The sequence below is a fragment of the Lissotriton helveticus genome (genome assembly GCF_964261635.1).
Source record: "Lissotriton helveticus chromosome 1_1 unlocalized genomic scaffold, aLisHel1.1 SUPER_1_unloc_77, whole genome shotgun sequence".
Taxonomy (NCBI): domain Eukaryota; kingdom Metazoa; phylum Chordata; class Amphibia; order Caudata; family Salamandridae; genus Lissotriton; species Lissotriton helveticus.
Window position 1 is genome coordinate 657,537 of NW_027611722.1, and position 21,894 is coordinate 679,430.

At 45.1% G+C, this 21,894-nt stretch overlaps 2 protein-coding genes across 2 annotated transcripts in view; both read right to left on the reverse strand.

Annotated features, from left to right (window-relative positions):
- The window catches only part of LOC144806462 (uncharacterized), a 368,766-nt gene extending 355,919 nt beyond the window's left edge, over positions 1-12,847 (reverse strand). Inside the window, exon 1 of the mRNA XM_078672821.1 lies at positions 12,798-12,847. The gene's annotated coding sequence lies outside the window, so the exon portion shown is untranslated. The remainder of the gene's footprint in view (positions 1-12,797) is intronic.
- The window catches only part of LOC144806464 (uncharacterized), a 498,581-nt gene that overhangs the window by 118,274 nt on the left and 358,413 nt on the right, over positions 1-21,894 (reverse strand). The gene's annotated exons all lie outside the window — the stretch shown is intronic.

Sequence of the window (21,894 nt, forward strand, 5' to 3'; positions counted from 1 at the left end):
GCCTGCAGTCATGGACATTTAACTGCTTTGCTCCAGCTTTTTGCTGGTATTGATTTTTCTTCCGCTCATGATTGTATGGTGTTTCGTTGCTTCGTTCGCTCATCCACAGCTGCGCTGTGTTTCGTTTGGTGGCGCCCGATATGTGTATTATTTCTCTTGTGTTAAAATAATAAAAATACATGCAAAAAAAAAAGGAAATCCCTGGTGTCTAGTGGACTCACCCCACCCCTCCCCTGGGGGGCAGATCAGTGGTAATAACCCCTTTCTGCCCCAGGGAGAGACAGAAAGCCTGTCCCTTTTGTTTTGGGGTGTAGAGATAATAGCAAGCCCATTCTGGGAAGACCCCACTTCTCTTTCAGAGAGGAGAAAAAAATCCCTGGCATCTAATGGGCTTTCTGCCCCCCTGGGGGGGCTGATTGTAGGTAACCTACCTCCCAGGGGGGCAGGCGGACTGTCCCTGTTGTGTTTGGGGTGGGGGCATAGACATGCCCATTTTGGGCAGCCCCCACCGCTCCATTATTAAAAAATAAAAAATAAAAATTCCTGGTGCCTAGTGCCTTTCTGTCCCCCAGGGTGAGGGGAGCAGAAAGACTGATCATTTTCCGACAGCTGGGGGCAGTATAATGCCCATTTAGGGCAGCCCCTACCCCTAAGTTAAAAAAAAAGCCCTCCTGTGGCGATCCCCAAGCAGAGATCTACTAGATTCTCCAATGATACCTCTCCTGTCTGACTACGTGCTCGGTGGACTGAGATAGCCCCAGGAGCATGTAGGCAGTGAAAGTGAAAGTGAAATGAACCTATCAGCTTATTTCACTTTCACTGTAGTGGCGTCAGCACGCCATGCACGCTGCTCGTCAGTACACTGAAAGAAAAGTGCCTCGGGCAGCTGGGTAAGCTCTTCACCTGCTCCCAAGGCTGGAGAAAAAAAAGGAAATTCCTGTGCTGTTTGCAGCAGAGGGATTTCAAAATAGTGGGCCTTGGACGTAACGGTTACATTTGGCACCGGAACGCCACAACCTTGGACGTTACCAGTACGTCCAAAGAATGGAAGGGGTTAGTAGATCTTGCTCTGACACTGATGTAACTGGCAATGCTTCCCAACCAGGATGTGTTCTACATATGCCACACATATTATGTAAATGATGATCCCTGCAACCTGTATCGCTCAAAGAGTTTCCTCTTTGTTGATGTTTTACAAGAATAAAAAATGCAATCAAATATTTATGAGATAATGAGATGCAAACATACCTCCAGCCGGCACATCCTGGGACTAGACTGCTGGAAAGAGATCGATGGGAAGGTTTGTAGGTGAGCAAAACACTGAAACATGACCCGAAAGAGCAAATTCAAAAAAAATGTTAGGAGAAGATAGATGGAAATTAGAAATGACAAAAGGGACAAGCAAGAGAAGTAAATAAACTCACTAGCCCTATAATTTTTTACAGAGCATAAAAATAAGTAAAAAATGTTTTAAAAGTTTGGATAACACTGAAAAACCCAACAATTTAGAAAATGAAAACAGAAAAGCCAATGAATCTTGTTTTCAATGCGCATTTTTAGAGAAGAAGACTTGTTGCATGCATAGGAGGAATAAATATGAGATCTAGTGTGTCATGACGGTGCACCAGGTGTGGTTTTCTGTAGTCAGGCATTCCAATGGGCTCTGGGAAGAGCAGTCTTTTTATAACTGTGTTTAACGTGAATGCTGATAAAGCTAGGAATGAAATGCATAATAGTCTAGATTTCTGAATCTTTAAACTTAGGAACATCTCAATTCTGAGCATGCATACAACACATAATGTGAAGTGCGCAATTGGATTTGAACAAACAGATGGCAGACAAGAAAAGAAGTGGAGAAGAGCTGAAGGGAAAGGGAGAGAAAGAAGCACATTGGTCGTGGCATTCTTTCTGTTAACCTTAGAACCTCTCACATTCAGCATATACTGCTCTCAAGACATTTGGCAAACTGAAATTATAGCCGGCGACCCGAAAATTAAGCTGTATGTGGACAACATATTCCTCACTTTACCCTCTCCAGAACGTTCGCTGCCAGCACCGACGTTCACCATATCAGACTTTACAGCACTTTCCAGGTACAAAATGAAATGTAACAAAAGTGAAGTCTTACCCTTGATGGTCAATACAACGAGGGAAGCCCTCCGTGCACATCCATTTTGGGAAATCGCCACCAAGATGAAATATTACGAGTATTGATTACTACCAATTTTCCAATGATGATCAAAGACAATATGACTGCACTGACTTATCAAATGCACAGGGATTTCACTAAATGGATCAAACTGCAATTGTCGCTGTGTGGACGAGTCCAAACTATGAACATGGTGGTAGCCCAAGGTTTAACTATATTTTCAAACAGTGGGCCTGTGTTTTTGGAAAAAGACTCAGTTGAAGTTTGGAGTCATAGATTGGAAAATACCAATACCTGCACAGAACCTACTTTCATTCAGGTCTTAAAACTAATAGCCACTTTATAGCGTGTAGAAAAGCTTATCCAACAAACACCATCCCAAGTGAAAATGATATACTTTGATAAAAAATAGACATCTATATTTAGACAGGTAGAGCAGGTAAGCACACCAGAAAAATTGAAAGTGATAACAAAAATTTATTAAAATACCTCCCACTAGGGGTTACATTCTAAAATAAAAACAATAAAAACCATAAAAAGGTCAAAGTACAAAGGGTCGACGCTGCGTTTCGGTGCAATTTCCAAGTATGTACACCTTCTTCAGGACAACTTTGACAGTTTCATAAATAATCTACAAATTAAAAACATAATTTTAGATACAATTCTTTGTAACACTTTATCATATTTACAACATTTCTATGAAATTACTGGTGCTACTAGGGATATAACATTTTGCGCTACCTGTTGTCCTAAGGATGAGATTTTAAACAAACTCCATTCAGTGATATTATCTTAAACCATCAGCGTTCTTTCTCTAATGTCTTTGGGTCTTCGCCTCCCCGCCTTTATCAAAAATTGAATTTCAGTTAGGCAAAATCTGTATTAGCCACCAGATCTCTCAGATTCAATTTAGACGGTTGTATCACTCCTTTATACAACCGTCTAAATTGAATCTGAGAGATCTGGTGGCTCCTCCGGGGTTCTTTACCGTGCACCTTTACTGATATCAGGTAATATGTAAGGCATATAATAAATTGAAACAAAGGGTAAAGAGCTAAGAAGGTTAATTAAAATTAAAATTATTTTTATTATTTTATTTCCTTACCAAAGCCATTGAGCAAGAGTGAAGGCACTGACGACCTTTATTGAACAGTGGAAGTCTCTCTTAAGATAGAAAAGAGAAAATTAACAGGTACAGATTTTGCCTAACTGAAATTCAATTTTTGATAAAGGCGGGGAGGCGAAGACCCAAAGACATTAGAGAAAGAACGCTGATGGTTTAAGATAATATCACTGAATGGAGTTTGTTTAAAATCTCATCCTTAGGACAACAGGTAGCGCAAAATGTTATATCCCTAGTAGCACCAGTAATTTCATAGAAATGTTGTAAATATGATAAAGTGTTACAAAGAATTGTATCTAAAATTATGTTTTTAATTTGTAGATTATTTATGAAACTGTCAAAGTTGTCCTGAAGAAGGTGTACATACTTGGAAATTGCACCGAAACGCAGCGTCGACCCTTTGTACTTTGACCTTTTTATGGTTTTTATTGTTTTTATTTTAGAATGTAACCCCTAGTGGGAGGTATTTTAATAAATTTTTGTTATCACTTTCAATTTTTCTGGTGTGCTTACCTGCTCTACCTGTCTAAATATAGATGTCTATTTTTTATCATAGTATATCATTTTCACTTGGGATGGTGTTTGTTGGATAAGCTTTTCTACACGCTATAAAGTGGCTATTAGTTTTAAGACCTGAATGAAAGTAGGTTCTGTGCAGGTATTGGTATTTTCCAATCTATGACTCCAAACTTCAACTGAGTCTTTTTCCAAAAACACAGGCCCACTGTTTTTAAATGTAGTATAATCCCCCAACCTGTGTGCAAAGTAAACCAGGGGAACCTTCCGCTTTATTTTTGATGTTAACTATATTTTCAGCATGCTGCCTATACTGGTCCTGGCATCCGAACTATGCCTAACAGACGCAGCCATTACAACATACTTCCGGCAAGGTGAGACATGCGGACTGGCCATGTCCAAACTCCAAGCCGCTACTTCAGGTGAACTGAGACTTCCAAAGATGTAAATATATCATATGGCGCATCAGCTCTCACAGGAAGCATATCATTCTGCCACAGATCTGGAATGCACCAATTGAGTACGACTGAAACAACAACGGTGGGTGGGCACAGGGACAGCAGGTGGTATATCTGCATCATCCCTCACAGATACCTCAAACAGAACTGCTTTGTGGGCCCATTGCTGCAGAAGCGAAGAAGGGGAGAAATCTTTGCCACCACGTACTCCGCCTTTGGTGGAGGTGCTAGTCTGTATCCTTCCTTCCCCATTTCTCTCACAGATCGAGATCATTGACCCAGAAGGTCACTATGTGATATTAGCAGTCAAACTGGATGGTAAAGACATAGCCTTAGTAAACAGTTATGTCCCCAATGTGGGCCAAACTATCATTCCTATTCTCCCAAACTTTCTTGTCACCCAAATACATCATTACTCTATTTTACTTGGAGGAGATTTTAACTGCATGGCTGGTGTCACTTTAGATAGATTACACCCCCACTGCCCACATCCCCACTACATAAAACTGCCCACGCATTTCGATGTTGGATTAACAATTGAAGATTTGTTGATACCTTGAGACCCTAACTCCAGAGGGCGGCTTCGACTCTTATTACTTGGGTACGCACAAGCTATCAGTACACTTAAATACTTTCTTATGCTCGGCTAGCGTACATACGAGAGCTAGAAGGGTCAAATGTCTGGTGAAAAATACTGTGACCACCACCCGTTATTACGGATTCTGGTCTGATCGTTGTCCAGACCCCTGTAGGAGAGTAGGGTCAGCTATCATATGGTCACCCCAATTTTTGCTTTTTGCTTCACTGGTTTTTGACTTAATGTGGATGTGGGCCTGCTAATCAGACCCCCAGCCTGCTGTTCTCTCTCTAAATTCACAGACATGTACTATAGGTACATAACCCATTTGGTACTGGACACCTTGTCAGCCCCTATCCAGTGCACTATAGGTGCCAAGGGCATAGGTGCATCCAAGGCCTAACAGGGGCTGCAGCATATCTTTTGCCACCCCTGGCTGGTACTTAAATCGACACAGCTGGCTGTTCCCACAGCTGGGGCAAGGTGGTGTACTCACCCCTTGCTTAGATGTAGTATACCTATGTCTAAACCTATATCTGGACACATCTATACCTATAAGTCACTCCTATGGCAGGCCTTTACAGTCCTGGAGGCAGAGTGCTTGGTTTTATGTGAGATGGTGCTCTAGCATGAGCTGAGCCTGACTGCAGTGTTGGGACCAATTCCTTAATGCTGTTCCAGTGATACTGCCATACCATATACTCTTAAGTGCATTATAATCCTTACGGTTATTGCAACTCTGGTTTGGCTTTATCAAAACATGTTGTGTTTGGTGTTATACACATTGGAATACTATCCCCTTGCCAGTCCTGGTAATGGGGATAGCATGCCACCCTTCTAGAGGGAGAAGACATGTACTTTACAGAAAACACGGTTAATCCTAACCAGAGCCCCAGCATCACAAAATGGATGCTGCTGCCACAGACACATGTCTGACCTCCTGCTGCTGACCGAAACTTGGCAGAGGACGCCTGGACAAAGGGTTTCCTGTCACAGGGAGGTGTCACACCACCCCAGACAGGAGATAGTGGATTGTAGCAGGGAGGTTTGAATGACACTGCCTGGGGCGCACAAGGTGTCCCTGGGCAGATTCCAGTCAAACCGGTTCTGGGGCCATCCAGCCCCAGTCCTGGCGCGAAACTGGACAAAGGGAAGGGGGTGTAACCACCCCCTCCCCAGGTCCCACCCATAGGAGGGACCTAGCAGGTAGTCCAGCCCCCAGATTTGGAATATAGGTGGGAACAGTGCCAATGCACATCAGATTATCCTGACTGAAACTTATGAAACGAAACTCTGGACCCTTCGACATCCCACTCCTCGTGGAAGACTGAAGAATCTCCTTTGTGGTCAAGGAGTGACCACCCTGTGCAAACAGGCACCATCCAGCACCTCGACGTTTGCTTTGTTGGAACTCGAGCGACAGAGATCGACAAGACCCAGCGTGCCTGCCTTCTAACAGCCCGATCCACAGTCCTGGGCATTCATATTTACTACAACTTGGCCGATCTTGAGCAATCTTCAACTGGCAATGATTTTTGCAGACTTCCTCTATCCGTCGCAGGCAGGGTCATACTGCAAAGATGGTTTTCTTTCCCAGTCTCTTTCATTACTTTGCAGCTCGCCCTATTTGGCTCACAAAATCCATCTTTTGGGAGATTAACAGCCTATTGATATACCTCATATAAGGCACATGACACCGTAGACTGGCATTAACCAAACTATGGCTCCCCACTGATGGAGGTGGGTTAGCGGTGTCTGACTTGGAGCTTTATTGTCTGGCGGCGCACCTGAAATGGCCAGCTTACTGAAGACATTGTTGATGGGGGAGGGGGCGTGATAGTGAGTGGCGTACACTTTCTCTCCACTAGTACCATGCTATGGGCCAGATTAATTAGCCCTAACGCTCAAACAGGCGTTAAATATTCTGGTCTCTTGCTGGATACCCTGCAATTTCAATGGGCCCGGGTCTCGCAGCGAACACAAATGATGGTTCTGTATGCGAAGTACCTTACACGGTCGGCATTACTACAACCCCTCGCATGAGGGATATTGGGCTGGGTTGCGGGAGAGAAAGGGTAGGAAAATGCTATGGAACTAGTAACAGGTGGAAAACTAAGGAGCTTTGTGAAACTCGAAAACAAATATAAGTAAAGTATAAGTAAACAAATATACTCTACCCTCCCACCAGTATTTACTGTATGGGGCAGTGGCAGCAAACATGTGGAGGCCATAGGGGAGGACAGGTAAGAACCCCCGAAACAGAGGGGAGAAACCATGTGGAAGTAACTCCAATCCACAAGGTGGGGGGGGCGGGGTGGGGTAGAGTTCTGAGAAGGTCCTGAAGAGCCAGTTACACAGGTGTAGAAGCCCCAGCGGATCCTTGCATCTGTAACACTATTCAAACCATCACATAAGAAATTCCATAACAGAACACAACATGACCAATGTCTGTACACTGCAGTATTACATCATTTAACAATAAACAGTAAAGGCATCCTATCTGCAGAGGCTACACATCTTCTCCCCTTTTTAACACCACACACAGACACACACACACACACACACACACATAGAACCACAGAGACAAAACCACACACAAATCAGGACAATAATTCAACCCAGAGAACCACAGAAAGCAATACCCAAAGTAAATATAAAAAACTAACCAGATGCCACTCAACATGTAAGAGGAGAGTGTCTTTTAGGTACTTTGATAACACGAGAACTCCTTCTTAACCAAGAACTCTGCAGCATTCCCTGCAACAGACACTTGTTTGTCACTTACATGTTTTTTCACTTTCATTATCACATTTTCCATTTCTAGCAACTCTTGCCATATTGCACCATTGCCCATTCGAAACACGAACAGCAATGCCTCTAACCTTGATGACTCTAACAGGATCTCAAAATTTCGAAGATGCCTTTCTTAACAAAATGGTGTCTTCCTGATACGTGCCAAATCACCCATTTCGAATTTGACCTCCTGGACATATTTTTCCTTACACCTTACGTCCCTCTGACACCGAGCACAACTGTTTGTCTCTCAATTTCCCGGCATCATCACTTGCTGTAGACATTCATCACAGCCTTGGCCCATCATTTCCATCTTCAGGACATCTCTTTCCTCCCCCTCATGAGTGTAAAAGCTGCTTTACCAGAGATCAAATGAGGGAAACCTAGGGGACATCTCTTTTCTCCCCACCATGAGTTTAAAAGGTGCTTTACCAGAGATCGAATGAGGTGTAGATCTATAAGCCCACCCTAAATCGCTGGTTGTTACTTCACAGTCAACTCTGGATGTCACCGCGCTCTGGATACACTCCACTAGAAACCTGTTGAATCTCTCCACTTTTAGTTAGCCTGAGGGTGGTACAATGGCGTGCATAAATGTTTCACTCCACATTTGCCTAAAAACTGTCATGGTGGAAGAAGTAAATTGAAATCCATTGTCAGTGAGCAGCACCTCGGGAGTCTCTTCTTTTGCAAACACTTCACAACCAAAAGGAATCACAGAGTTTGTGTTGGGTTCGGCTATACCACGTACTTTCACCCACCTGGAAAGATGATCCATCATGACAATAAAGTGTCTCATATTTAATTTAATTTAATTTAATTGCGGGTTTATATAGCGCTAGGAATCGACTCCCGGAGGAGTATCTCCGCGCTTCGACCGCTGGGGAACCCGTCCTGGCTCACCCTGAGAGATGGTCCCTGATGGGTATCTCTAAGGTGCGACCAAGCATCCCCGGCGGTCTGGGGGGGCCGTTGTGAAGATGAGGCAAGCTGATGCCCAGAGTTGCCGAGTGTGGTTTCTGACTAGAGTAGGCACCGAGGCGAGAATTATCGAGTCCACTGACCCTGGTCCACGACCCTGCCGCGTCGGGAATCGAACCCTGGTCCCGGGCCGTTCTCTGCTTATGGGTCTGCCGCCTCTAACCAGTGAGCCACACTTCTCCACTGGAAGGTAATACATGAAAAGGGTCGGAAAAAAAATCAACCACAACTCTCTGCCACACCTTACCAGGACATGAAACAGGCACAGCAGTAGGCACAGAGGTCACCAAATGTTTCTCACTCAAACAGCATGGCGCACAATTTCTCACTAATCGTTCTACCTCCACATCCACTCCAGGCCACCAGAAATCATTTCTTATCCTGCACTCAGTGACACTCAGTAGTATTCTTGCATCTTGTTTATATGTTATACATGCTTTCTCCACTACTAGTCCAGCTTGTAGAATGCTGCAGCTATGATGCGCAAGAGAATGTTGGGATTCTGTGGGATGAGGTCTTCAGTTGACATTGGGCTGAGCATCATGCTGGATGCTCCTGGTGGAGTCAGATCACCAACATTCTGATAGATACATCACATGAACATTCCATTGGTGGTAGAGAAGGATTGCATTGAGAATATCAGGATACAACACACTCATACCCAGATGGCCTACATGAACTGTATCCAAAATCTTTTGGTGGAAACATCCTGGGGGAATTAACTTATCACCTCTTACCAACAATCCTCCTTCCAAAGATAACTCATCCGCCACCTTGCAATAAGATTGCAAAGAAGTCTCCAAAGTTTTTCCCTCAGCCCCCCAAATTTCCCAAAATTCATGACCTTGTTCAATACAGTATCCTCCCTCAACCGAACACACGATACCATTATATCGGAACAAATGACCAAATCTTCAACTTATGCAATGATACATGCCTCAATTTCTTCCTACAAATCTACTGAACACAAATCTAATGGTAACCAAGACAGAAAGTCCACTCTAATGTTCTTTCATCCTGCAATTTGAATCACACTAAAATTCCAATAATTTGATAGATAATCTGGCTGAGGATCTTAATTTGGATTCTAGACAAAATAGCAACGAGTGGTCTGTGATCGGTCCTCAAGCTAAATTTTCTTTTCAAGAGATATGGCTTACACTTGCCGACACTCCAAACGCATTCCAACATATCACTTTCTATTACAGAATATTGTGTTTCCAAATCTTTCATGCTTCTGGAAGCAAACCCTTCCGTCCCATCCATTACTTGTAGCAAAAAAACTCAATGCCATATTGTAGGAAACTGGATATATATACTACACAAAAATGAGGTCTAGTGTGTATAGAGACCAAGTGAACCCAGAGGTAGGCAGAGGTTAAAGTTAGATAGAACCTTACTCTCTAATTGTGGTAGCATGGTCGAGCAGTGAGGCAGTATCAGGGGACAGTGTTAAGCATTTGATGTACACACTCAGTCAGCAAATGACAAATAAACACAGCATGGGTATGCATTAAATATTTTTCAGTAATAAGTTACTGGATATAGGCCAGTTTTAAAATGCAATAGAAATTGTACTTTGTTTGATTTACAGGGTATGCAGAAGGATGCAACAGTTAGCAAATACAGAACATTGAAATGAATATGCTTTTTCAGTAATTTTCACTGCCTGTAGGGAGATGGACCACCTCAACGTTTTAGGATTTTCTCCTTTTATTTGCATTAGCCATCTGAGAGGACTGTGATCAGTTTGAACTAGGAAGTGAGTACCAAACAAGAATGGTCTCCACTTCTTCAGGGACCAAACCACAGCAAAGGCCTCCCTCTCAAAGGCACTCCAACGCTGCTCCATGGGGAGACGCCTTCTGCTTATAAAAGCAACAGGTTGGTCTTGGCCTTCATCATTGGTCTGGGATAGGACCGCTCCTGTCCCTGGCTCAGAGGCATCAGTCTGCACTATGAATTGCTTGACATAATCTGGAGCCTTCAGAATTGGTGCTGAGCACATTGCTTCTTTCAGGGCGCCGAAAGACTTTTGACAACTAACTGTCCAGTTTACCTTTATGGGCATTTTCTTGGAGGTGAGTTCTGTGAGGGGAGACACAACGGACCCATATCCCTTCACAACCCTCCTGCATTACCCAGTCAAGCCAAGGAATGCCCTGACTTGGGCCTGGGTTATTGGAGATGCCCAGTCCAGGATTACCTGGCTTCTGGGCTGTAAGGGTTGTACCTGGCCTCCACCAACAAGGTGGCCCAACTACACCACAGTGCCCTGCCCTAGCTGGCATTTGGATGCCTTGATGGTTAGGCCTGCAGTTTGCAGGGCTTTTAAAACCTTCCCAAGGTGGATCAGGTGGTCCTGCCAGGTGGAACTAAAGACAGCAATATCATCAATATAAGCTGCACTAAAGGACTCCGACCCAGTCAGGACTTGATTCACCAACCTCTGGAAGGTTCCAGGGGCATTTTTTAAACCAAAGGGCATAACAGATTTCTCCTAGTGCTAATAGTGCTCTAACAGTGTAGCAGAAAAGCAGTGAGGTACGCACACATTACTAATTGATCAGGACAAATCTCAGTAGTGTTAAAATATTTTTCAAAGTGTATTAAACAGCAGTTCAGAATGCACAATCCATTGTGCACATATTTCTCATACAGCAGCGTTGTGTGTACAGATTCCAGAGTACAGTAAACATCACTGAAGTGTACACAGATTTCTCCTCGAGTAGCGTCCCATTATTTCTCAAGGTGTAGCAAACAGTAGTGCAGTGTGCACATATATATCATTGTGCAGTAAACAGCAGCATGCAATGCTTTATCATAATCAATTACAAGTAATGAAGTGTGTACACAGAGCATAGTAAAAAGCAGTGCAGTGTGCACAGATTTGTCAGTACAACAAAAAGCAGTGAAGCCCATATATTGACGTCACACAGAAAAAACAGGGTGGTGTGAACAGATTACTCAGTGTAGTAAATGCAGTACAGTGTGCACAGATCCCTCACATTGTAGTATGATGCAGTGCAGCGTGCACAGATCCCTCATATTGTAGTAAGATGCAGTACAGCATGCACAGATTTCTTATAGTGCAGTAAGATGCAGAACAGTGTGCACAGATCCCTCATATTGTAGTATGATGGAGTGCAGCGTGCACAGATTTCTTATAGTGCAGTAAGATGCAGTGCTGTGTGCACAGATTCTTCGCATTGCAGTATGATGCAGTGCAGCGTGCACAGATTTCTTATAGTGCAGTAAGATGCAGTGCTGTGTGCACAGATTCTTCACATTGCAGTATGATGCAGTGCAGCGTGCTCATATTTCGTAAAGTGTAGTAAAAGCAGTGTGCACAGATTTCTCAATGCAGGAAAAAGCAGCGCAGCATGCACAGGTGTCTCCCAGTGCAGTAGGATGCGGTGTAGAATGCATGGATAGTGCAGTACAGATCAGTGCAGCGGCACTGATTCCTCACAGTGCAGTAGTATGTAGAGCAGCATGCACAGATTCCTCAAACTGCAGTAAGATGCAGTACTGTGCACAGATTCCTCATAGTGCAGTAAAATGCGGTGCAACAGTGCAAGCATCCCCTCTTTAACACAAATGATGCCAATAAACACCCCTAGGGCCGGAAGGAAAGCCCCCCAGGGCACCCAGATAGAAGAGCCCAGCTCAGCCCCAGGGGCCCCTGATAGAAGAGCCCAGCTCAGCCCCAGAGGCCCCCAGATAGAAGAGCCCAGCTCAGCCCCAGGGCCCCCGGCTAAAGAGCCCAGCTCAGCCCCAGGGTCCCGGATAAAAGAGCCCAGCTCAGCCCCAGGGGCCCCGGATAGAAGAGCCCAGCTCAGCCCCAGGGGCCCTCGGATAAAAGAGCCCAGCTCAGCCCCAGAGGCCCCCGGATAGAAGAGCCCAGCTCAGCCGCCCAGGGGCCCCGGATAGAAGAGCCCAGCTCAGCCCCAGGGGCCCGCGGATAAAAGAGCCCAGGTCAGCCCCAGTGGCCCCCGGATAGAAGAGCCCAGCTCAGCCCCAGGGGCCCGTGGATAGAAGAGCCCAGCTCAGCCCCCCAGGGGCCCCCAGGATAGAAGAGCCCTGCTCAGGCCCAGGGGCCCCGGATAGAAGAGCCCAGCTCAGCTCCTGCAGAGATTCCCCCCAGCATTATTCAGTCTATTTCTTCAAACTCAGCAGAAGGTGCTGACAATCTCCTACCTGAGCAGAGACCTGTGCAGACGTGTCCAGGCTCTCTCCTCCTCCTGGGGGGCTGATGGGGGGGGAGATCTGGACTCTGAGTGGGGACAGGGGCAGATCTGGGGTCTGAGGGGGGTCTGTGGGGGTCTGAAGATGAAGGTATCTGCCCACCATACAGACAGGGCTCCTTCCTCCTCTGCAGCAGGCTGCACACACCAGGAGAAGGAAGAAGTGATGTCACCCCCGCTGCTGGTGCTGTCTCTGCCGCCACTGACCTGGAAGAGGAAACCCTTCTCTCTTTCATCCAATGACCAGCTTAGTGGTTTCATCCACAGGCGAGGAGCGCCCTCTGGGGGCCGCTGACGGAACCGCCGCCTCCAGGCTCCAGCAGTGAATACATTTCACACAAACAAGCATTTATACCTGTAAAGACCTGGGGTTTCAGATGTCACAGACGTGAATGCTTTTAAGGGTCAGACAGTTCAAGTACAGGCCTCACACTTGGTTGCTGCTGAAAAAAGGTATTTGTAGCTTCACTTCAGATGAGCATCTTCCAAACACTGATGTAAAGGACTTAAGAGTATTTACAGAAAGGTGTCAACTGGAAGTGACAGTCTGTATTTCAATGAATATATCTGTATTTCAATGAATATATCTGTATTTCAATGAATATATCAGTATTTCAATGAATATATAAGTATTTTGGTTAGTTTTGCAATTAAACTGGATAGCGTATTAGTTTTTTAAAATTATTTATTTGCAGTTTTTTTCAAATCCACAGCGTGGTACATAGGAAAGTAAACAGAGAAAAATACCATGGAGTTTTAAACACCAGATCAGTGACAATGCAGCATAGGTCATGTGTCAAAGCGACAATTAAAGAACATAGCTGCCAAGGTTTCATATTGCTATGTGTGACATTTTCATAATTTCAGTTTGATTATGAGTGACATTTCAATGACAATGAGTTACACTTTTCTCGCGAGAAAAAATCAAGCAATGAAGACGAGGGGAACATATTTAATTAAATAAAATTTGAGCAACAAAAAAATCTTTAAACTGCTGCGAAGCACTTGAAACTCATTAAGCCTCACTGAGGCGCAGAGAAGTCTAAGGCATAGCCAACAGCTAGTGCGCTGTAGTGTTAATAATTTTATAAATGGGACTCCCTCAACATTTACACAGTTGTTTCGATGTATTTCAAGGAATGGCTTGTTCAACTCGAGGCAGCTCAGCAAGAATTAGTAAATATACAAAATAAACTACCTGTTCTATTTTCCATCCACATGCTCCAATAATTGGTGAATTTTTGCTGCACTTTAGTTTAGCTAGCATTCATGTACCACACGTATACATCCGGGTACGAGCTGCCTCACACACATGGGCACTACCTTCGAGAGACCCCTACCAGCCTCTTGAGAGCGCTGAAATTAATTTCCCCAAGTAAAGCACAATTTTGCTGTTGGCTCACCAGGATAAAGTCAAGTGAAAACTAAGGGGGGGGGGACAGACTGGAGCAGTAGCACGCACCCCAGGCATTTTGGTCGAGGCAGCCTCAGGCTCTTTGAAGCACACACTTAGAGGCTCATTAGGATGGCGGGAGGATCGCCACCTCCGGGACTTGGAATCGTCTGCCGTATGTGCTTTATAGATCCACTCCGGCATCCAGTGTAGGAACCTGAAATAACTGAATTTCAACCTGACCTCCTGGACAAAACTTCCATGGTCTTTCCAAAGGTCGTGCCTGTCCTGCTCAGACAGTGAGAGGCACAGCCTCTGCTCCCACAAACAGCATCAATTGTAGGCAGTGGTGCTCGAAAAAAGGCTGTCCACAGCTGTAACATACAATCCCACCATGGTGTCCATAGATCCTTTCCACATCAGGATATAATGCAACATTGGGGCAGTATCAAGATCATAAGGGGGAGAACCCAGCATGTGTCGCAGGCTATGCAGGAGCTGTCTGTACTGTCAGTGATGCAATTGTAGCAGCCCATAATCACGCATGAGAGTAGCAAAGGGGGCCAACTCACCGTCCCCTACTATATCGTCAACAGAGCGTATCCCTCTGGTCTTCCACTGTGTAATCAGAGTTCAGATCATACTTTGTTCCAAGCAGCTCCTTGAGAAGAGCAGGGATCAGCAATGCGCTATACGTCTGAGCCAGGTGAAGCGGGAGGTCAGTCAACCACCACTGTTATGCCTCACAGTAGCAGCTAAATTGTTCATCGAATTACCTCTCAAGGACCTTCCTGCCCTCTCACAGCACCTGTGCATAGGAGAAGGACCTAACGTTTTCCTCCAAGTTAGGGGAGAGGAGTTGGCCTAACGGCTAGGGCGGTCGACCTCGAACCTAGGGAAATGGGTAGTCTCGGCAATGACGCTGAACATCCTGTGATTCTGGGTAAATCGCTTAATCTCCCCGTGCCTAACAAAAATGAATGTGTCCTAATGTAACGCAACTGGTGCTATGTAATTCGCTCTGATACCCTATTCGGGTCAAGTTTGCACTATATAAAACTCTATTAAAAAAAAGAGTACTGGCTCAGATATTGGCACCATCTGTGCTTGTCTTTGTCGTGATTTCAAATAGGTTACACTAACCTGTTCAGCCAGGTACAGCGGGAGCGATGAATGTGGCTAGTTGTCCCTATAATCTAGTGGTATCACAACCTGTGAGAATATAAATAAACTCTACCAAGCGTAACAACACCAGGGAAGGGGAAAAAAGGGACAAAGGAAACAATAAAGTCGCAGCAGCCAAATAATCTGATAGGTGCCGTTGGATACGTGTATGAAGAAGGAACATCAATGGTATCAGACTGGATTTCCTGGAGAAGGAGAGAGAAAGGGGAAATCACACACACATACAGAACCACTTAACCACTTGGCTGCTAAGGGGTGTGCATGTAGGTCCATTGACTTTCCATTGAAATCAATGGGCCCTACATGACGAGTTACCCTTGTCATTAGCACTGAAGGGGTTAACCAGATCAATATACTATGTGTGTACAGTCACTTACAACATTATGCTGCCACGTGCTCTCCATGGAAAACAGAAAAAGAGAAAAAGAAATCATAAAAGAAAAAAGCTCTATTCCTTCCAACAGCAGCACTTGCGTTGTCCTGAAGTATGTGCCACTCATTAATTCATAGAGCATATATATCATCACAAAAAGTCCTCTCAGTCTGGCATCAATTAAGGATAATTATCGACCATAGTGATTTCATCACACGTTAGCACTCCTGCAGTCCTGTGCTATCGTTTATCGAGTTTGTCAGAAAATGCCAGAATAATAATATGTCTGTTCTCCTGTACACAGTTTGTATTCTATTCATACAGATGACTCCGGAGTAACTGATACTTACTTACTATGTCCAAACAAGGATTGAACATGACACAGGGTTATAACTCCACCCTTCACAAACAACTCACAATCCTTTGCTTAACTTGAGCCTTCAATAGTCGCAGAGCATTTCCATAGTCATAGAGCAACAGCTCTATCACGGTGTTCGATAACTAGGTCGTGCCACAGGCGCCTTACCTCCTCTGGCAAGGAAACAAAGTCTTCAGCTGATACTAATGTACCATGCCGCGCTCCTTCCCAATCCCAGCGCGTTCAGTGCACGATCGGGGAAAGCACCGTACAAACCTCCACAAAACGAAACAAATGCTCCTGACTTGCTGGCAACAGGAAAACAGTAAAAAACGGCTAGGAAATCACTGCGGCGGCTTCACTGGACTTGCGGTGCTTCCTGCTGGAACTGACTCCACAGTTCAGGTGACAAGCACCGGATGACGAAACAGGAAGAGTACAAAAAGGAAAGTAGGTAACAGAGAGGTAGGACATCGCCCCTAAGCATTCTGGGCCATGTAGTTCAACTTAATATCACAGCCATTCCTCACATACAGGACCTTCACGAGTGAGATGTGACAGAACCCCCTCTCCATGACCGACGTCCCGGCGGTCCACTAGGCTTCCCAGGGAAACGAGAGTGGAAACGCCGCAGTAGGGCAGGACACCGCAAATTGGTACGCGGCTCCCAAGATCGGTCTTCAAGGCCATACCCTTTCCAATCTACTAGGTACAGTATCCTCCCTCTCACATGCTTGGAATCTAAGAGGGCCCTCACTATGTACTCATCTTCCCCCTCTACTACCACTGGTGAGGGTCTAGACGGTAATCTAGTGTGTGGACTGCAAGGTTTTAGGAGGGAGACATGGAATACAGGGTGAATATGCCAAGTCGCAGGCAGAGTAAGTTTCATAGCCACAGGATTACCAATGCTATGAATTAGGTAAGGTCCTACAAATGTAGGCTTCAGTCTAGTGTTTCTTTTGAACCTTAAATGTTTTGTGTCCAACCACACCCTATCTCCTACTTTATACAAAGGTTCGGGTGTTCTCTTCTTATCTGCCTGACACTTATCCCTGTCTCTGGATGTCTCTAGATGTTGTGTAGCCTCCTGTAACATTTCCTTCAAATGGGCGTGATGTTCCTGTATGGATGGATGCATAGAGGTAACAGGCTGCTCAAATGGCATCATATTAGGATGATATCCATGGAGACAGTAGAAGGGAGAGCATCCTAAGGAGGAATGATTCGCATTATTGTACGCGAATTCAGCCGTCCAAAGAAGCATACTCCATTCCTCACTGTGTTGTAAGGTGAAACATCGAAGGTACTGTTCTAATGTTTGATTTAGCCTCTCTGTTTTGCCATCAGTCTGAGGGTGATAACTAGTTGACAACCTAGCATCAATTTTCATTGGCATGCACAGTGCTTTCCAAAATCTAGAGGTGAATTGAGTACCCCTGTCAGTGATTAAAACGGAAGGAAGACCATGTAGTCTAACTACCTGCTGCAAAAAGGTCGTGGCCAACTCTCCAGATGATGGTAATTTGGGTAATGCTATAAAATGCCCCATTTTAGTCAGGTGGTCTATGACTACTAAAATGGTATCATACCCTAAACTAGGGGGCATTTCCACGATGAAGTCCATGGAGACAGTGTGCCATGGCGCTGGAGGAATCGGTATGGGCCTTAATAAACCACTAGAAGGCTGATGCCTAGCCTTGGACTGAGCACAGACAGTACAGCCTTGAATATAGGTCTCTGTATCTTTTCTCATTGTGGCCCACCAGAAGTACCTAGACAGAGTTTGCAGTGTCTTTTCTTGTCCCAGGTGGCCCCCCCAAGGGAGAATCATGAGTCCATTGTAGCACCTTATGTTGCAGAGACACATGAGGAATATACAGCTTCTTGTCATGGAACAACAGAGCGCTCACCTTGGACCTCAGCAGTGGAACACCATCCAACCACTCCTGTTCGTTCAATGTCTTGTAGTGATCCTTCACCTCATCCAAGAACTCGTCGACTGTCGTCACAGCGGGAATTACCGATGGAAAAGATGCATTTTGTAATATGCTAGGAGCTTCTTCCATTGAGACCATGCTGCTCTCCACCCCACCAGGAGGTCTGGACAAGGCATCTGCTTTACCGTTCTGGGGTCCTGATCTGAATTTAATTACGAAATCGAAATCTGCAAAGAACAGAGACCAACGAAGTTGTCTAGGCATCAGGGCCCTGGCGCTCTTTAGGAACAGTAGGTTACGATGGTCGATTTAAATCTCCACTGTGTGTCTTGCCCCCATCAGATGATGCAACCATTCTTCGCAGACCCTTTTTATCTCTAACAACTCCTTATCCGTGATGCTGTAATTAATTTAACATGGTGACAACTTCTTAGAAAAGTAAGCAACGGGGTGTACTTGGCCTGTGTCAGGATTCCTCTGAGACAAGATACCACCTAAGGCATAGTGAGAAGCGTCTGTCTCCACAATGAAAGGTTGACTAGGATCAGGATGCCTCAGAATAGGTGCACTGGTAAAACACTCCTTCAATTGCTGGAAAGCTTGTTCCGCCTCTGTTGACCATTTAAACGGAACTCCTTTTCTAAGTAGAAGTGTCATAGGCTGAATGGTTTTCGAAAAATCCTTAATGAACCTACGATAGAAATTCGAAAAGTCTAAAAAGCTCTGGAGGCTCTTCACACTTGAAGGAGATTCCCACTGTACGATGGCATCAGTTTTCTTTTTGTCCATACAGAGACCTCCAGGTCCTATAACATACCCCAGGAACTCAACTTCTTTAGTGTGAACAAGACACTTCTCCAATTTGGCAAACAAGCAGTGCTTCCGTAGTCTTTCCAGTACTGCTGCTACGTGTTGCACATGCTTATCCACAGAAACGGAATAGATCAAAATATCGTCTATATAGACAATGCAACACACGTCCAGTAACCCTCTCAGTACATCATCCATAAAGTATTGGAATGCTTCGGGGGCATTGCATAGATGGAAGGGCATTACCCGGTATTCAAACAACCCATACTTGGTGCGGAATGCCGTCTTCCATTCATCCCCCGCCGCATCCGTACCAGGTGGTAAGCCCCCCTCAGGTCCAATTTAGTGAAGATGGTGGATCCCTTCAGCTGATCGAGTAAAACTGGAATTAATGGCAACGGATACCTGTTCTTTCTGGTAATACTGTTGATGGATCTGTAATTGATGCATGAGCGTAGGCCTCCCTCCCGTTTAGGGATAAAGAAAAGAGGCGACGACGCAGGAGAGGAGGAAGGACGGATGAACCCTGAACTCAACAATGTCTGCAGATAACTTTGTAGATAAGTGTTTTCAGCCTCTGAAAGGGCATAAATCTGACTGCAGGGTATAGATGCTCCGGGTTCCAAATCTATGACACAATCATATGCCCTGTGGGGAGGCAATTTACCCACTTCTTGCTCATCGAATACCCCTCTATACTCCAGGTACTCCTTAGGTATGGTGCTGACTAGACACACGGACGGTGTGCTGCAACTAGAGGCCAGGAAAGCCGCAGGTTTGTCCAGTATCTGGATGGAAGGACTTCCTTCGTGATTGCAATGTTCCGCACAAAAGGAGGAATTCAATTCAATGGTACGAGCCGCCCATTTCACTAGAGGATCATGTAATGTGAGCCAAGGCATTCCTAAAATGAGCTTGAAGTTGGGGGCATCAATGAGGTCGAATTGTATGACTTCGTAATGTGTCAACCCGACTTGCATGGTCATCTTTTGAGTGTGATAACACACGGGTCCGGAAGTCAAGGCAGTTCCATCTACCGCCTTAACAGGCTCAGGTTTGAGCTTTCTGACGCACTGGATACCTAATTCGTAGGCGTACTTTTGATCCATAAAATTTCCAGTAGCGCCGGAATCCAATAATGCATGAACTTGAACAGGTCCTGTAGCTGGAATTTCCAAGGACACGCACACATTCATATGTGCTACAGCAGATTGTATAGTGTTGGCCAGGGTAGGGAAGACCTCAGTAACATCCAGCAGCAAACAAGGGGTCTCCTTCTTGTTTGCGCTTGTTAGTTTTCCGAATGGTCTGCCAAGTGTTCAACTACAGACGCCTTTTGTAATCCAGGAGGGCTTTTATACGGAGGACGGACCCGAGACTTGCAGTCTTTAATAAAGTGACCTGCTTTGCCACAATACATACATAACCGCAACGTACGTCTGCGATTTCTTTCCTCAGTGTTCAAAGGCCCTCTTATTCCGCCCACCTGCATGGGTTTGGCTCCATCCGGACCCGAAGAACGCTCTTCTGTGGCTGGCTTGGCTCTAGAAAATAGAAACCGAGTGTCAGACCTTTGTTTATCGTCTTTTCTATCCAGGAGACGATGATCTAATTGGACCGTCAGATCTATTAATTCTTCACATGTAGAGGGCATGTTCACCACCTGGGCCAATACGTCTTTCAGTTCGCCCCTCAGTCCTTGATAGAACATTGACGTTCTCTTCTCCACTGGCCATTCCGTTTCAATTACCAACCGGTTAAATGTGGTGATATAAGTCAATAGATCCTGTGAACCCTGCTTGAGTGTAATGAGCTCCCTATCTAGGGACAACTGGTGTGCCTTTCGATCAAAGAGCTTACGCATTTCCTCACAAGAATTGTGAAAGTTGTGTATGACAGGATCATTCTTCTCTATCAAAGGAAAGGTCCAGCTAGCCGCATTCCCTCCCAGATAAGACATAACGAAAGCTGTCTTTGCTTGGTCATCAGGGAATACCGCAGGTTTGCACATAAAGTGCAGTTTGCACTGCCCCAAAAATATACCAAACTTCTTTGGATCACCAAAGTACCGCTCAGGAGGGGCGAAAGGGAGCTGTAGGGGTTGTATCACCTGAATAGAGGAATGCCCAGACCCTCCCATGGGTGCCGGTGTTGTAGTGTGAGTAACCTGAGGTGGTAAAGTTCAGTCCCTAATATAAGAAGACCCTCGCGTACCTAAAGGACCACCCCAAGAGAGACCTGCCACCTCTCTTCTCATAGTACCTAACTCGTTCTTTAATTCCAGATTTTCTCCCCTAAAGGCATCTACCTCCATACGCAAGGCTGTCAGAGTTTCTAGTACCGAAGTGAGGACCGTGTTTGTATCCATTGCTCAGGCTGTACAGTACCGTGGGCTTGTCACTCTGTCGTGATTTCAAATAGGTTACACTAACCTGTTCAGCCGGGTACAGCGAGAGCGATGAATGTGGCTAGTTCTCCCTATCCTCTAGTGGTGTCACAACCTGTGAGAATATAAATAAACTCTACCAAGCGTAACAACACCAGGGAAGGGGAAAAAAGGGACAAAGGAAACAATAAAGTCGCAGCAGCCAAATAATCTGATAGGTGCCTTTGGATACGTGTATGATGAAGGAACCTCAATGGTATCAGACTGGATTTCCTGGAGAAGGAGGGAGAAAGGGGAAATCACACACACATACAGAACCACTTAACCAGATCAATATACTATGTGGGTACAGTCACTTACAACATTATGCTGCCACGTGCTCTCCATGGAAAACAGAAAAAAGAGAAAAATAAATCATAAAAGAAAAAAGCTCTATTCCTTCCAAACAGCAGCACTTGCTTTGTCCTGAAGTATGTGCCACTCATTAATTCATAGAGCATATATATCATCACAAAAAGTCCTCTCAGTCTGGCATCAATTAAGGATAATTATCGACCATAGTGATTTCATCACACGTTAGCACTCCTGCAGTCCTGTGCTATCGT